This window comes from Ovis aries, chromosome 16 (genome assembly GCF_016772045.2).
Source record: "Ovis aries strain OAR_USU_Benz2616 breed Rambouillet chromosome 16, ARS-UI_Ramb_v3.0, whole genome shotgun sequence".
In the NCBI taxonomy this organism is placed as follows: domain Eukaryota; kingdom Metazoa; phylum Chordata; class Mammalia; order Artiodactyla; family Bovidae; genus Ovis; species Ovis aries.
Window position 1 is genome coordinate 14,476,610 of NC_056069.1, and position 16,945 is coordinate 14,493,554.

A 16,945-nucleotide genomic window follows, 5' to 3' on the forward strand; every position below is an offset into this window, starting at 1 on the left:
AATTTAGAGTTCAGAGTCTGTCTGACAAAGTGGCATTTTACACTTTGACTTTAAGGATGAGTCAAAATTAGGAGAAGAAGAGCAATTCAAGCAGAATGGATTCTACATCAGGGTACACAGCATGTAATAGAAGTAAGCAAGAGCAAGGGTGCACAGGGCCTGGTAAGCCTTGACAAGGAATTTAGATTTTTAAGTCAGGAGTGTCTTGATCAGACTTGAGTTCTAGAAAATTCATGGTGGCTGCACTGAGAGAGTGACACAGAAAGGAGTGAAACTGTTTGCAAGATTCAGTGGGCAGGCTTTTAGTGGCCTGGGTGAGACTGATGGTGATATGCCAGATTTGATTTTTTTTTTTATATTAATAGGAACTCTCAAAGAGACAGAAATGACCTCTAAGAAGCTCTGTTAAAGGTGGGGAATTTTTTGGCTCCTGTAAACAAATCATGGAAATGCAAGGAAGCCACTGGCCCTGTCACAGCTGGTTTGGGGGATGGCATCCTGCCATCTCTTTCTATTTTTATTCTTATCTTTGGAAGTTAGCTGTTCACTCTTTCAGGCCTGGTTACATGACCTGTTGGTGGCTGTGAAATCATGTCTTTGCAGCGTCTGATGAAACCAAGGATTCCTGCTCTCTGTGATTCAGAACAGCTTCAAAATGTAGGGGCCCAGGAAAATCTGTTTTTGACCAGGCTTGGATCATATGCTTACATCTGGGCTCATCTCTGGATGCAACGGGAGAAGTACTGTGTCTAAGGGATGTGCTCTCATCAGTGGTCAAGGAGGTAAGTACTATCACCAGATAAGTAGAGGGGAGTTTGGGGGCAGTCCTGGGCAGACACAAAGGCATGACAGAATAAACTGAACTTGGTGACTGATTGAGATGATTGATTGATTGTGGAGGAGGGGCAGGAATGAGCCAAGGAGGGCACTTCGGAGATTTTCATTTGGGGTGATAGGGAGATTTCTAGTTGAGGGCATTCTCTTGAAAAGAGTAGAAGCAGGTTTGAAGTAGAAGACATTGAGTTCAGATCTGTACCTGGGATATGTTGAAGAGCACATGGAACCTCCAACTTGAGATGCCCAGTAAGAAGCCTGGTGCACAGGAGAAGCAACTGAGCTGGACAGAGACTTGTGAATTATTAGTGTTGAGAGAGTCCTTGCAGCCCCAAGATTGGAAGTGATCTTCCAGGGAGAATGCAGACTGAGAAAAGAGGTGGCTGAGAACAAGTTCTGGGGAGCACCAGCATCTGAAAGTCAGAAAAAAGAAAGAGTTTTTTCTGGAGTGGTAGGAAGGAGGAAAGCAGGACAGGATCCTAGTGTTATATGAATTCTGGTTCACCATGGAGGGAAGAACTGTCAAAGAAGGATCAAAAAGCTGGTGGCAAAGGATGAGAGAGAAGATAACGCATTCCAATTCATGATGTCTCCAGTGCTACATGAACCTATTAGCTGACAAAACAAGTGGTTTGTCACAGCTGCCAAAATGGGGTCTGGGAAGGAGGGAGCGGGAAGAGTACTGGGATTGATCAGGGTAGCCAGAGGAGGCAGGGTTTAAGTAGATTCTAAATAATGAGTAAGATTTCAATAGCTGGACAGTGGGAGTCAGGGGAGGAATTCCAGGTTGGGGGGTTTCATAAACAAAGGAGGAAACACAGCAGGAAACTTCAGGAGATATGCTTAACGTTGAGAACGGATGAGAAGTCATTTTAGGAGGGTGAGCTCAGGCCAGTGGGAGAGGGCCTTGAATGCCAAGCTAAGACATCCAATAATCAATTGCAGTTAGTAGGGAGCCTCCAAAGATTTTGACTATGCCCTATAAGGAATTGTCTTGTGTTATTATATTTTCCCTTTCACAGCGTCTCTGTTACATGCATTTATTTCTCTCCTATCACATTGTTCCTCCCCTTGTTGACTTTGTTTTCAAGAACATTTGGTGTGACTGACACTTCTTGAATGTCAGAGTTGATCTGGACCTATTCAGAAGCTTTCTCCAACAGGTAGTTCAGTTTTCTTTTCCTCCATCCTATTACTTCCAGTTACATCCCTCAGGGACTATGTGAAACAATTCCATGTTCTCCTCATGTTTATGTTCTGAGGATGCTTATAGAGTTTCCACATTCCCTCTGCTTTGAGCTTAGCCAAGGTATACATGTTTAATTCTTTTAATCTCTCCCCCTAAGTCACTCCCTCTGGCCTCTTAATCATCCTAATTGCTCTTCTCTGAATGGCAGCCAACTCAGTGTGTGCCTCTTCCCTGTGAGGCCATGAGGAACATACCATTCCACGTGTGGCCTCACTAGACCCATTTATTACCTCCCAGTTTCATCATCTGATGGTTGGGCATGTGAGGCTGTTCCTCTCCTGCCCTGCCCCCTTCCCACAGTGCACCCTGGCCTGGGTAAATCCCTTATCTCGACAGGTTCTCTTTCATTTCCAGGTGGCCTGTTCCAGAGCTTGGAACCTGTGTTTGTTCTCCCCCAAGCTCCCATCCCTGCTGGCTTCTTCCCTGGGAAGGTGGCCTGGGACCAGGCCAAGGATCTATGGAAAATTGCAGCTAAGCTTGCATAAGTAAACCTTGGAAGAGGGGAGGCTGAGGAATGCCCAGAATGGAAGGATGCTGCGGCCTGTCCTGAGCTTTCCAGCCTGCCGAGCTATGAGCCTTCAAGAAGGTGCGACTTGAAGCAGCTTCTCTGTTTCCAATTATCCTTTTTATCTCTGCTCTGGCCCCTCTTGTTACCTAAGTGTTTTCATAGCTCTCAGCCATTACTGTTTAGCTTTGGGAGGATAAACGTGAAACCAAACAAATTATAAATATCCTGTTTCAAGATGTGTTATCACTCTGTGAATAGAATCCCCCAGAAGCCTGAGTCTTTTGAAAGCTCTAGTCTTTTTTTTTTTAAGCCTTGGGAAAAAATCCTCTGCCCCTCTAAGGATGTGGTGGCAGAGGTTAAACTGCCTTTGAGAAAGTCAAATGTTTGGATTTCAGTGAAGGTTGACATGGAAACCCACCTGAAGCTTCCTCAGGCTTCTCGGGAGGAAATAAAACCCGAGATGGACATTCTCGTTACAAGAGGAAGAGCAGCTTCATGGGGCAGCAGGTGGGGACCCCCATGTAATGGGGAGTTGGAATTGAAAGCCAGAGAGGGCACAAGGGGTGCGTGTGTGGGAGCCGGGAGCTGGCTGTTCTGGGACTTGTCAGGGCTGCAACTGGAAAGTTGATTTTTATTTTGTGAAGCCCTTCCTGTGAGCAGCTTGATAAACAGCAGCGGCCGCGGGAGCCCCTGGGGATGGCGGCTGGGGGCGCCCTCCTCTTGGGGCCCCATCACCCCTCCCGCACCAGTCTCGCCTCCTGACTGGTGACTGCAAATCCTAGTGAAGCGTCTCTCACACCTCAGGGTTAATTGCTTCAATCATGTCTGCACGTCGTAGGTTGGAAATCTACGTGAAAAGCACAGTGGAAAAAAAGGTGTTTTTTGGTTTTGTTTTCTTTTTTTACTTTTTGTTTTTCAGGATTTGTTTGGCTTTAGGGGATACTGGGGCGAGGAGGAGGAGAGTCGAAAGGGAGAGGAGGAAAAAGAACACGTGAAGAGAGGAGCTTGCAGGAAAAGGAAAGGGCATACCCTGCTGGCTATCTCCTTTTCTTTGATTCCTCTCCCACTGCCCACTGCTGGCCAGGGGAACCAGGGGGACCAGGGGTGCCAGGCTCATGGGATGGACTAACCTTTGCCCTCTAGGAGTCTCAGACTCTTCACCTCTACTTTGGGTACTTGTGGCTGCCCTAGAAATCTTGAGGACCTTTCTCTTAGGGATTTTGAAGGCCTCATCCTTCTACAGCCCCTGTCTCCTGCAAGTCTGAGTTATCTGTTCAGTGGAGGGTTGTGTGGATGCCCAGTTCAAGTTGAACCTCAGTTCAACAGGGACTATATTGTATATGTCACATACACTAGTTTTTGTCTGTTTCGCTAAATCTGGCAATGCTAACTCCATGTGTATCTATGGTTCTTCTGGTTCAATTCCTGTCCAGATAGCAATTCTTTAAAACAGGAAGGGAGCATGCAATCACCAGGCCAGCCGTCAGGCACAACTTCCTGTGTTCCCCCCTGGCCCCCCCCCCCCACCTCCACCCCCCAGATTGGTGCAAGTTCATCTTTAGGCTAAACCCTCAGGTGTCTTCTGGGACAGTCAATGGAGAGACTCGAGGTAGGAGAAAAGATCGAAGGGGCAGTGATGTAGGTCACCTCAGTCAGCATTGCTTGTAAGCACTGTTTTCTCATTTATTGCAGGCATTTGCAAGATGTGCTGTGAACATGAGAGTTAAATAGTAATCAGCTTTTGTAACCAGCAACTCTAACTGGGGTTTACATTTGGGATTAATAGTAAACTCCCCAGGCCTTACTGACTGAAGAATGTAGTTGCCCAAATAAACAATATTTTCAATCAGGAGTCAGGACCAATCCTCAGAGCACACAGCCTCTTCCTAGCAAGGAGCATTTCCCAACTCTGAAGTAATTTGTAATGTGCTAGGAAAACATTTTCAAAAAATGGATATCTTCGATTCCATAAAAGGGAAAACACTTCTCTCTTTTGAAGTAATAAATACCATTTGTAGCAGAATTCTTTCAGTTTGTATTTCTCAATTATTTCCTGATAATGCTAGGCTTAGAGTGCCCAAGTGGTGCCTACTGCCTAGTAAGGAAGAGTCTAATGGAACATTGTGGGCCTGGGGTTTACTGTCCTCTAAATGTTACACATTCTTCTTGGGACATAAAACTAAGAATGCCTCCCAGTTATTGGATTACTGTCAGCTTCATGGGGCTGGCCATTCAGACACTGAGGGGAAAGCGCCTCAGACAGTGGAATTGTGTTACACAGTCTTCCAGCAGCAGTGACTGTTCCTTCAGCCTCCCCAACCAAAAGGGTAGGATGAATTATCCATATTTCCTGAGGAATCCCAACTTTCCAGCTCACTGCCTTCCTCCGCTTCCCATCCTGACCTGGACATCACATGCTGGATTTCAGAGATACCGTACTTTGACTAGAAACATGAATGTGCCGAGCAGCACAGAAAATATGTTGTTGTTCTACTGGGAGGTCTCAGACGGCTCCAGGAGGACTCTCTTGAAAAGGCACCAGCTCCCGGCCAACTCCAAAAGTACTGCTCACTCTGCCCCCTGGTGCATGTGTGTGCGGCTCCTTCAGTAAAGAATCCGTCCTCCCCACTTCCAGGTGATGCTGTGAGCAGCTCTGTAGGATCCTACCTCCCAGGGGCCCAGGGAATGTTTCTCACTCTGTGTGTCCTGTGCTCAAGGCGTGGGGAAACCAAAAGCTTGGATTCCTTGCCAATTCATTCCTTCAACAAATATTTATTGGTTTCCTTCTGTGTCCACATCACTCTTCACCAAGCTGTCAAGGGAGGCAGGCTTGTGGATAAATGTAGGGTTCTGAATCATCGTGGGGTGTGGTGAGGGGAGACGGGTGGCAAGGAGCAGGGTAGGCTTGTGGGAGTTTAGCAACAGTAATGCTGCTGTGTGCCTAGTGTCCCAGACTGTGCCTGGCACCAAACAGACGCTCAGAAAATATTTGTTGAATCTGTTTGAAGATGAGATATTCTGGGTATCTACGTTTTTTGCTTCCCCTAAACTAACTTCTCTTTTCATCTCAGTAACTATCTCTTATAAGTACTACCTTAGTTAAAAGTGTGTACTAAGCAAATTAGTTTTTTTTTTGTTTTTTTCCTTGGATGGTTAATAACTTAGTATCATATCAGACTCATCCTGATCTTGGATCATGTCTGCCCAGTGGGGAATGAGTCCTCAGCCAGAGGCATTGTGGGTGATGGGCTGAGAATGTGCTGACCCAGGGACCAGTGGGGCTCATCTGAAGGAATCCCTTTTGTGAGCTTCTTCGTGGAGAGGCCGTATCTCTCTGATATCCAGCATATGATATTTGGGGTCAGGATTGGAAGGAGAGGAAATTAGTTAGCTAGAAAACTGGTTAACTTGTGTGTGCTAAGTTCGCTTCAGGAACGTTGGACTCTTTGCAACCCCATGGACTGTAGTTCCTCTGTCCATGGGATTCTCCAGGCAAGAATACCAGAGTGGGTTGCCATCTTCTCTTCCAGCGGATCTTCCTGACCCAGGGATCAAACCGGAGTTCCGTAGGTCTTCTGCACTGTCAGGTGGGTTATTTACCACTAGCACCACCTGAACTTCCCTGGGGAGTCCCTGCTAATTAAGGCAATGGATGTATCCAGCCCATGGCAATATGCAGGTGCTTTAGGTTTGCTTGAGTAAAGTGGATGTGCCTCTCCTCAATCTTTGGCTTGTAAGAATGTTCTGGGAGAAGCCTATTAAATCCTTGTGACTGGTTGCTCACCCTATATGAAATTTTCAGTTTGCCCAAGACCTGACACGTGAGCTAATGCTACTGACTTTTCAAGCAATTAAATATTTTTCAAGCAATTAGACGTTGAAGTCTAGAATGTTCCACAGTGCTCAGTGTGGTGGGAGAGGGAGACGGGCGGTGGAGTGGGGGCAGAGTGGAAATGGCTCTGCCTTTCCCTGGTGGGAGCTTGTGGTGCAGTTGGGGAATCACAACTAACACACAGAACCACCAAGCCCTGTGTTAAGGAAGAATAGAGAAGGCAGAGAAAGGCATGGGTCTTAGGAGCTGGAGAGAGCTGGAAGGCAAGGAGGGACTTGAGCTGGCAGTGTCACCGGCAAAGCCCATTAACAATTCCTGGGAAATATAAAAAGGAATCTGAGTAATGAAATAAGGTCTAAACTTAAAAAAAAAAAAAAACCCTTTGTGCTGAGTCTAGTTTCACTTGCTCACAAGGGGCCACATGCAGAGGCCTCGCACCCAGCCCTTTAGACCAGAGTTCCCGGTGGGAGATAGCTGTTTCCTGTAACTCAGTTCTGGCCAGGCCTGTGCAGAAGCGCTGAGCACAACGCTCCAGTCAAGATGGCGGCGGTGGCAGCAGGCAGCGTGCAGAGGAGTGCTCAGCGCGGCTCTCTGGAAGCAGAGCAGCGCACTTGTGCCAGCGCCGCGAGAAATCCGCCCCCTCTGGCGAGATCCCTATAAGGCAGCCGGGGCCACAACCTGTGGGATGCGCTTGTGCTCTAGAGCCCGAGCTTCTGGCTGTCCATTTTCTGAGCTAAGAAAGGTTTCCTTTGCGTCTGCACCGGACTAGTTCTCGCTAGCCTGAGATACCCGGCAGGAGGTGTCTTGTTGGGGTCCAACTGAAAAGGGTCAGTAATGGTAGGAGGAGGCCAGGCAGTGGGCTAAGAGAACTGAGTAGTTACATCCCAACGTCCTCACAGCAGCTCCGTGGGGGTTGTACCATTGTTGCCCCCTTTTGCATGTCAGAAGCCGACCTTAGGGAAGTTAAGTAACTTGCTCCTTGTCACTCAGGGAGTGGAGGTGAAAAACAGTTGTGCAGAAGGTAAGGGTGGGTGAAATTGTAGGTTAGTGAAAAAAAATACCATTTCCTCTCCCCCTTCTCTCTTTACAGCGCAGATAATAATAACCACCTTTCAGGATTGTTTGGTGGGATAAATGAGAGGGTTTGTGAATGTTCTGAGCTGCATGTGCTCAGTGGGAAGTCAGGCCACATTAGGGGAAGGGAGGCGAGGACAGACGTGGCATGGAGGGAACTCTGACATGACTAATGGCAGCCATGGGAAATAAATTTGGAAAGGAAAAGGGCTCTGGTTCATAGAGGGCTTGCAACCTGAGAGAGGGTGGGGATTGATGTGGCCTAGATACTTTCATAAAAGGGATTGTTCTCTTCTTGTTTTTAAAATAGTACATACTCATGAATATTTTAGAGGAAAAAACCCAGGAAAGTATAAAGATGAAAATAAAATAATTCTACTACCCAGAGACACCCACTTAGAGCCTTTTTTGCGTTATCTAACTTTGATCCTAACCTTGTGAAAGGTGTTATAAACTAGGAAATTAAGATATTAAAGTTATGAAATAGTGTTTCTATGCATGATATGTACATAAATACAGTGTTCTTTATACTGTAAAATAAGTCCTGCTTTTTTCAGTTTGTTGTGAACATTTTCCTCATCACTAGATTTAAAAACAATTTTTTAAGGCTATAGAATGTGAATAAGGTAGAACCATGATATACCTAACAGTTTCTCTGTTGTTGTCTATTTGTTTCCAACTTTTCACTATTAGAATTAGCACTGTGATGGATATCCTTATACAAAAGCTTTAATTGCATTAAAAATTATTTATTTAGGCTGAATTCCTAGAAACAGAGACATTAGGTCAAAGAGTATAAGTGTTTTTAAGATTCTTGATTCATATTGCCAAATGGCTTTCAAGAAAGGTTGAATTAATTTATACTCTCATCAGCACTATATGAGAGTTTCCATTTTATGGGCCTTCCATTTCATGGAAACTTTGCCAACAGTAAGGTCTTTTTTTTTTTACTTTGTCCGTTTCAAAGAAAAAATGGTATCTCGTTTCAATTTGTATTTCTTGGATTATAAGTGAGGTACTAACAATTTTTTGTACCTAGTTTATTGTATTTGTTGTTTTGTGAATTTTTTCTTTGTTTTCTTAATCATTATTCTAAAACAGCCCTTTTCAATAAAGACCTAACATGAGCCATGTATGTAATTTAAAATTTTCTAGTATCAACATTAAACAAGTAAAAAGAAACAGGTAAAATAATTTTAATGAAAAGTTGTTTTAATAATAAAAATTTTTTAGCCGAATATACCCCAAATAGTATCATTTTAACACTGACACTAGCCTTGTTTCAAGTCTTCTTGTGGTTAGTGGCTACCCTATTGGACAGTGCGGATTTAGAACAATTAGGTAGAACTAGCATAGAATGTTGGAGAAGGCAATGGCACCCCACTCCAGTATTCTTGCCTGGAAAATCCCATGGACAGAGGAGCCTGGTAGGCTGTAGTCCATGGGGTCGCTAACAGTCAGACACGACTGAGCGACTTCCCTTTCACTTTTCACTTTCATGCATTGAAGAAGGGAAATGGCAGCCCACTCCAGTGTTCTTGCCTGGAGAATCCCAAGGACGGGGGTGCCTGGTGGGCTGCCGTCTATGGGGTCGCACAGAGTCAGACACGACTGAAGTGACTTAGCAGCAGCAGCAGCAGCAGCAGCATCAAATGTTAGTATCTCTGATATTTATTTATGAGACCTTCATAAATTCAGAATTTTACCTTTTGTCTGTTGTACCTGTTATAACTTTTTCTAGTACATAATTTGCCTTTTTTTTTGGATTACGTATTTTAAAATTACATAGACAAATCTTTCATTTCTTTTTTCTGTTGTTCCATTGTTTTTAGATTTACCCACTCTCAGGTCAGCTAATTTTTCACCTAGATTTTTAATGGTTTAATTTTTAATGTAATTATATAATTCCAGAATTCATTGCATTTATTTTTAGTCTACCTGACTTATCAAAAAGGTCGCTCTAGTTTTATGTCTATTGACTTCTTATAATTTTTTATTGAATTTTATTAGACTTGGCTAGGTTTCCATTGCAGTGTGCAGGCTTTCTCTATGGTAAGAGGGAGGTACTCCCTCCTTGAGGCACTCGTGTTTCTCACTGCAGTGGCTTCTCTTGTTGCAGAACATGGACTCTAGGGCTCTCAGGATTCATTAGTTGTGGTGCTTTGGGTTAGTTGCCCCAACATATGTGGAATCTGCCCAGACCAGGGATTGAACCCATGTCCCCTGCATTGGCAGGCAGACTCCAACCACTGGATCACCAGGGAAGTCCTCCTTGTAATTTTTAATTGTTTCTATCTTACGTATTTTGATGCTTTGTTACTTAGTAGCAGATCCCAATCATTGATCTTTATAAAGGAATATGATCGTCCTTGTCCTTTCTAATGTCTTTTGCTTTAACTTTCAATTGTTTGAAATTAATATTGTCATACCTGGGTTTGGTGTCTGCATTTGCTTAAGAAATCATTGCCTAACCTTCAATTTTTAGCTTTTCAATTTTATTTTGCACAAATGTGTGTGTGTGGACTCAGTCATGTCCGACTATGCAACCCCATGGACTGTAGCCCACCAAGCTCCTCTGTCCATGGGATTTTTCCAGGCAAGAATACTGGAGTGGGTTGCCATTTCCTTCTCTAGGGGATCTTCCCAACCTAGAGATTGAACCCATGTCGCTTGTGTCTCCTGCATTGGCAGGCAAATTCTTTATCACTGGTGCCACCTGGGAAGTTTTGTGGGAAAGAGGATGAAGAATAAGGGGTAAAGAGAATATACCAGCTGTCTCTTAAAGATGCACGAGCACCTTTGTCTTAAAGGCCACTGGTGAGAACTTCATTCATGGGGATACCTAGGTGAAGAGTAGGTGATGGTTCCTTTTCTTGGAAGTCGTCATCTGGCTATAGATTCTTACCAGAGAAGAAGAAAGAATTGATATTGGGGCTGGGGGAGGGTGGTGGCAATGAGAAGTTTCTGCCACACCAGTAGTAGGGTTGTCTCTGCCTCCATCTGGTCTGAGCACTCTGGGTAATGGGAGGCATGTTCACCACACCCATTTTTCTATATCCCACCTTGTTGTAGGCTGGGAGCAATAGTTCTAGAAGGACACAGTAGGGGACACACTTAGAATAGTTTTGAGGATATGAGGGGAATGTAATGTGCTACTCCAAAAAGCAGTACAGTGACAGCTGCGTGATTTTCTGAAGTACATTCCAGAATGTCATGCAGGAAGTGGGAAAGAAACATGTCTTTGCCTTTCAGACTGTGGTTTGTTCAATTTTAAGTGGCAAAAATGTGTCACCTTCTATTTTTTGTTGTTTTTTAGTCACTTAGTCGTGTCCAACTCTTTTGCGACTCATGGACTGTAGCCCACCAGGCACCTCTGTCCATGGGATTTCCCAGGCAGGAATACTGGAGCGGGTGGCCATTTCCTTCTCCAGGGGATCTTCCTGACCCAGGGATCAAACCCACGTCTTCTGCATTGGCAGGTGGATTCTTTACCACTGAGCCACCAGGGAAGCCCTTATCACCTTCTATAGAATTTCTCAATTCAGTTCCAAATGTTTTGTAATTAGTAGATTGTCCTTGCATACTTTAGAAACTTGCAAACTTTAGATTGACAATCCCGGTTTTAGTTTTTCTTGTATGTATGGTATATGTATGTCTTTCATACATATACAAGCATTAGGAATTGTTAATCAAACATTACATGTTTTTTCTCCTGTGTTAACAATTCATTTTGACCAGAAGTTGCCATCATGAAAGCCATGCTTCAGAAGTATGCCTGACTTTACAAAAGACGTTTGGAAGAGATTGAGCTTGGAGGCATGTACACAGGCTGGGAGTCAATGGCAGCAGTCTTACACTGGGGCAGTGAGACCCTTGATAGGATAGGGACATGAGGGATGGAGCAGAAAGTGTGTGTCCACGAACAGTTCCTCTCAAAGGAAACACTGAGTCTTTGTAAAAGACTGGACACAGCTGATAAAGAGAAAAGAGTTGACTTAATTTTTTTGTTTGGGTTGACAGAAATTCTATGTGAAATCAGAAAATCTCACAAAAATATGAGATTGGAAATCTGACTTATCGGAAGATGTTGTTTTAATTTGGGATATGCTAAATTTGAGAGGTAAGCAGTCCATATAGGGAAGAAACTGAAGATTAGCTTGTTCAACAGCCATTCTCTCTCCCTTCCAGGGGTCCTCTATCACAAGGTATAGGAAGATAACCAAACACACCTATTCCTCTCAATCTTCTTAACAGATTGGCTATATGCATGTGACTTAGATCCCACAATTAACTGCACCTTTTGAGATTAAATTGCAGAATTGAGTACACACAGGCTTGGGGAAGAGGTTACCCTTGAGCTTGGGTCAGTAATTATGTGCTGAGGGCAATGAAGTGGTAGGATGGCTACTCAATGAGAGGAAGAAGAATGTGTTGGTCACATATGCGGGGATTGTGTTAACGAGATACTCTGAAAAGCATAAAAGGATTGATTAGATGCAATTGTGGGGCTGTTGAAGCTAAAAGGCATGAAACTGTAAGGGCCATATCAATTGAATTTTGTCTTTTTTTCTCCTTTGGAACCCAAAGCAGTGCCTGGTGGGGTAGCATGATCTGTATTTGCTACGACTGCATTGTTACGGTTAAGTATTTTTAAACAAGAAGACTTTTTTAAAAGATTCTGTTTATTATTGGCTGGGCTGGGTCTTCATTGCTGTGCAGGCTTTTCTCCAGTTGTGGTGAGCAGGGGCCACTCTGCGGTGGTGCACGGGCTTCTTGCAGTGACTTCTCTTGGAGCGTAGGCTCTTGGAGCGTAGGCTCTAGGTCATACAGGCTCCAGTAGCTGTAGCTCCTGGGCTCTAGAGCACAAGCTCAAAAGTTGTGGCACATGGGCTTAGTTTTGCGGCCTGTGGGATCTTCCTGGATCAGGGATCGAACCCGTGTCTCCTGCATTGGCAGGCAGAGTCTTTACGACTGAGCCACGAGGAAAGCGCCACCCTCCCTTATTACTATTGATAATGTGACCTTCAGCAACTTGTTCAGAGTTTTTGAATTTTAGCTTCCTCCTCTGTAAGAGGAAGATCATCTTACATGTGTAACAGAGTTTGCTGGGATTGAAGCACCCTCCAAAGTGAGTATGCAATTACAGTTCCCTGCCCCTGTCAATCAGATAACAGGCTAAGCAATTGAGATACAAAGCATATTATGACAAAATCCCTGCCCTCAGGAGCTCACATTCTACTGGGGGAAACAGGAAAATGATGATGGCAGTACAAATAAAGTCTGTAATGACAGTATCCAGCAGGTTTGTCTCGTTTTGTAGGACTGGGACTTGCAGGGGAAATCAGGTGGGATTCTCAGAGGAGGGCAGAATTTGCTCTGGGTCAGAAGGGTGAGTGCAAATGGAAGACAGAGAAGGCAGGGCAAGTGGGCAAGTCATTTCTAGCTGATAGAACAACGTGAGGCCATGGATTAAGTGATTTTATACCACAGCAGTGGCACAGTGGTGTGAAAATTCTCTGCCAGCCCGGGGGAAGAACTAGCAGTGTGTCCAGGTTGCTGGGGAGGAGAGGTAATCACGATCAACCCATTCATTGGTTCTGGGACTGGCTCTGTCAGTTGACACCTTCCTTTTTCATGTCTTCATAATTCGTCTCCCTTGACAGCCTCTCCTTGGTTGAAACCTGTACACTCATGTTTCCTCGGGTCTGAAATCATTTTCCTTGTTTGCCATTTCCTCAATCTACTGTCCTGCACCTCTCTTTCTTTTCCTTTCATTCCTGGCCTCCTTTTCCTCCCTTTACAACTCATTACCCAATGCCCTGTGCTCTGGATTCTCTGCCGATTCCTTTCCTGAGGGGTTCTTACAGGTCACCATGGCCCCTTGGTGGCCAGAACTTGTTGCCTTCTTTTTTATTCCCTTTTAATTTACTTCTGTGATGTTTAGGCTTTTACCATCTCTTCCAGAGTTTCTGTCTCCCTGTCCCCTCAGATCCTGTTGCGTCTTTTGCCGCCTTTGTCAGGACTCTTCTACTGCCCAGCCCTAAAGTTTGCTGTTTCATAGCATTCTTTTCTAAGCTCCTTAACAAGTCTCTCTGAGCAATGTCATCCACTCTTAAGGTTTCCATTACCTCTCCTAATTATTCTCATGATTTCCACTGGGTATCTGTGGGAATCACTTAACCTGTGGCCTCTGCCTCTGTCCTGGGGTTCCAACTCATATTCCTTATCTCCTATTAAGGACTCCACTTCTCTGTCCTTCAGGCACCTCTGAGTGAACATATCCCAAACCAAGCTTCCTATCCTCTCCAACAGTTCTGTTTCCTGTATGTCCCACTTGCATTTCACAGTCCAAATGGGAAACCCGGGAGTGGTCCTTACTCTCTTCTCCTTCTCTCTCCAGTCTATCCAATCTGTCAACAAATCCTTTTATTTCTACTCTCTACGTATCTCATGAGTTTATCCTCTCCTCTGTCTCTTCCTGTTACTGTCAAAGCTCTTTTCCTTGTTCAACTTGAGCAGCTTCCTTTCACTGCACTCATATTCATCCTGGAATATCTTTTAGAGTGATTATTCCAAAATTCATTCATTCCTACAGTGAATGATTTAAATCATGCTGCATTATTTAAAGTAATCATGCCCTTATTTAAAGTAATTATTTTTTTTTTATCACCCAAAATAGTAGTTCCCAATCCTTTTTGCATGGTTTTTTTTTTTTTCATGTCAATGATAGCTATACTCTTTTCACCTGTTAATTGAGAGATTACCTAAATTAAAAGCTACTTTGAATTCAGCAACAGTTTACAATTTATTATGGAGAGGGAGGTGGGAGGGGGGTTCAGGATGGGGAACACGTGTACACCCATGGCAGATTCATGTTGATGTATGGCAAAACCAATACAATATTGTAAAGTAATTAGCCTCCAATTAAAATAAATAAATTTTTTAAAAAAACTTGAAAAAAGAAATAAAGCATTGACATACAATTGACCGATAATATCTATCCAGAAACATAAGATACATTCAATCTGTAGACAATGAATTCTTGATTTCTTGCCATGACGACTTACCACCAGTCAAGAACTACTGCCTTGAAGATGACATCCACATTAATTAGTGAGCTGTATAAGCTATTTTAAACTGTTTCCAGTTTCACCTCCAGTCATTTAGCTGTGCTTACCTTCTTGCCCCACTACAGCCGCACAAGCTGCTCCCATTCCTCCTACTTCTCACTCATCACCATTCCCAGAAATGCCCTTGCATCCTTTTCTTTGCCTCGCCTTATCCCATAAGAGTTTTTGCTCTTTCGTGTAACTCATAATATTTCTTATGTCATCTCTAGTGCAGCACTTACTATATTGTATTTGGGTGGTTTTTAACATTTGTCTCCCTCACCAGATTCTGGGCTCCTTGGAGGCAGAGTCTGGGTCCTATTCGCCTTTGTATCCTGGTCCCTAGCAGAGTGCCTGGTGAATAGTAGGTGCTCACATGGTACAGGTGGGTTCATAATGACTCTTTGGATATCTCTCACAGCCTTAGAAAGAGCAGTTTCCTGGCAGAAGAAAAGCAAAACAGCCCTGCCCTGAGTGCCCAGGTCTTTCCTTGTAATTGCCGCTCTATACAGAAATAAATAATAATCTCACGCTCAGCTGAAACGCTGCAGAAAGTCACAGCTGGAAGGAACTGCAGCTCTCATTCAATGTAACCCCTTCACATTGCGCATCAGGAAACTGCACTGAGCCTTTCCTTGTCTAGGTCCAGCAACACAGTTTTCAGCTTTCTCCATTTTCAGGTTCTTGATTCGTTTTCTTTGGCTCCTGACTTGTCCACAGTCCTCCTAGTTTGTTGGAGTAAGTTGTTCATTTTCGAAAGGTTTAAAAATCGTTTTAGTCCCTGACTTTCAAGTTGTCAAATGGCTACAACCCATAGATAATTTACACTTTAAAATAGTTTAGAAACATAGGGAACACAGCTCAGAGCTCCGTGATGACCTCGAGGAGTGGGCTGGGGCAGTGGGAGGGAGGCTGAAGAGGAAGGGGATATGTGTATGTGTATAGCTGATTGATGTTATTGTACAGTGAAAACTAGCACAATATTGTAAAGCAATTATCCTCCAATTACAAAAAAAATGGTTTAGACATGGCACCTTTCTTGGCCAAATCTTTTACCAGGCAGAATCTAAGGAGGAACCAAATTGGCAGATTTGAATCCTAACTTCATTTACTTCTCTTGCCCAGGCTCTGGTGGCAGTGCCTGAATGGGCAGCAAAATGCCAAAGGCAAGTGGCCAGAGGAAGAGCAGCAACCCGGACATTCAACCTCTGGAAAAATGAAAATTCACTGGAGTCTTGTCTCATTTCAGAGAGCAGAAGCTGCCTGGTTTCTAAACTTGGAAGTGCTGAGTCTCAAATGCCAGGTATCAGATAAGAGATGGGTGTTTCTGTGGCAACTGAGAGTTTTGTGTAAGGGGAACAGTTTGTATGGAGCTGTGAAGTACGTAGACTGGGGAGAAGCCTTTGGCAAGATGCTAAACCTTTGCAGTATCTTCGGGGCACAGTGTATAACATGGAAAAAATGAAACCCTCTTCTGTTGCATCCAATTGCATGGTCACTGAGAACAGCAAAGTAGTAGTCCATTCTTGAAGTGTGTGCAAGGAAGATCAGCAAAAGGAAGTCACAGCCTAGGATTTCTGAAGAGCCTGCCTCAGATTATTGCCCCTCCACAGAGGGAAAGCCTGGGCCTCCCTCTGAATTTAAACGAGGTATTACTGCCAACCATGAAAAATGAAAATCCTCCTTCATCCAGTAGCCTGTAGGTGTGCAGGCATCCTTACCAATTGGTGTTCCATCTTTTGGCAAGTAAATATGACCTGATATCAACTATTTATACTTTATACAAAATTCCTAACTCCAAGGGATAAAAATTGTCAGGCTCCCAAATTCAAGTCTAGAGAAGTTAGAATCCTGATTGTTTACAAAGCTTGCCATCAAATGGAACTGGTGTTAATTAACTCTGGCATCCCTAAATTCAACTTTGCATATTCAATGGTTGCTATGAAAATCTGGGTCTGAATAACAAATGCACAGACGGCACCATTAAGCAGAGAGCAGGCATCACATGGTTTTCCTTGGGTTGCTTCTGTTACCAATCAAGCTTGTAGACGTGAGGCTAGAGGGTTTCTGACAGTAAGTTCCACAAAAAGATGCTGTTCATTTATTTTGGCAGTGGGCTGTACTATTCTAAGAAGGCAGCTGTACGTGGCAGAGCCCAGCTTTATAACTCAAAATTTGTCCTTCCTTCACAGTTGCAGGGCATTGGGTTATGGCATTTTAGAGGGAGATGGAATGGATAGAGGGCTGCACTGAGAAACAGCAGTTAAAATGCTATGCCTCATAAAATCCCTTATGTGCAGTACGATGTTTTCAGTTGTTAAATGAGCATAATTCAAAGG

General features: G+C 43.9%; 1 long non-coding RNA gene across 5 annotated transcripts in view; it reads left to right on the top strand.

The window, feature by feature from the left end:
• The first annotated feature begins 564 nt into the window (after positions 1–564).
• The window catches only part of LOC106990331 (uncharacterized), a 134,349-nt gene continuing 117,968 nt past the window's right edge, over positions 565–16,945 (top strand). For 2 of the 5 annotated variants that reach the window (XR_009596754.1, XR_006056498.2), the window contains exons 1-4: positions 565–782; positions 1,926–1,997; positions 2,438–2,669; positions 15,856–15,909. This is a non-coding gene — a long non-coding RNA (uncharacterized LOC106990331). The remainder of the gene's footprint in view (positions 783–1,925; positions 1,998–2,437; positions 2,670–15,855; positions 15,910–16,945) is intronic. The other 3 variants (XR_006056499.2, XR_009596755.1, XR_006056500.2) reach the window with 2 other exon arrangements.